At 36.4% G+C, this 412-nt stretch overlaps 1 protein-coding gene across 3 annotated transcripts in view; it reads right to left on the reverse strand.

Moving 5' to 3' along the window:
- Nucleotides 1–412, reverse strand: part of ATP11B (ATPase phospholipid transporting 11B (putative)) — a 144,170-nt gene that overhangs the window by 111,997 nt on the left and 31,761 nt on the right. The window lies entirely within an intron of this gene.

The following is a 412-nucleotide window of genomic DNA, read 5'->3' on the forward strand; positions in this document are numbered from 1 at the left end:
CCCCCCCGGATGAAACGCATGCCATGCTCCGAGCTGCAGCAGTGAGCGTGTCATCCTCTTCTTCCCCAGTGATTTGCTTATTGAATAAAGGTAAATTTTTTGTTCACATTTACCTGTTTATTAAAATTGCTGTCAATGTTCATTAAAATAAGCCCTCCCCTGAAAATAAGCCCTCTGGTGTTTTTCTGTCCAAAAAAATTAATAAGACAGTGTCTTATCGGGGAAACATGGTACCACACCCAGAAGTAACTGGCCATGTAACCTTGAGCAAGTTACTTAACCCCAATTGCTTTAAAAATAAATAGATAGATAGATAGATAGATAGATAGATAGATAGATAGATAGATAGATAGATAGATAGATAGAGATAGATAGATAGATAGATAGATAGATAGATAGATAGATAGATAGA

The sequence above is a fragment of the Petaurus breviceps genome, unplaced genomic scaffold (assembly GCF_028583685.1).
Source record: "Petaurus breviceps papuanus isolate PSGF00001 unplaced genomic scaffold, PetGlider_PUasm1.0 688, whole genome shotgun sequence".
NCBI lineage: Eukaryota > Metazoa > Chordata > Mammalia > Diprotodontia > Petauridae > Petaurus > Petaurus breviceps.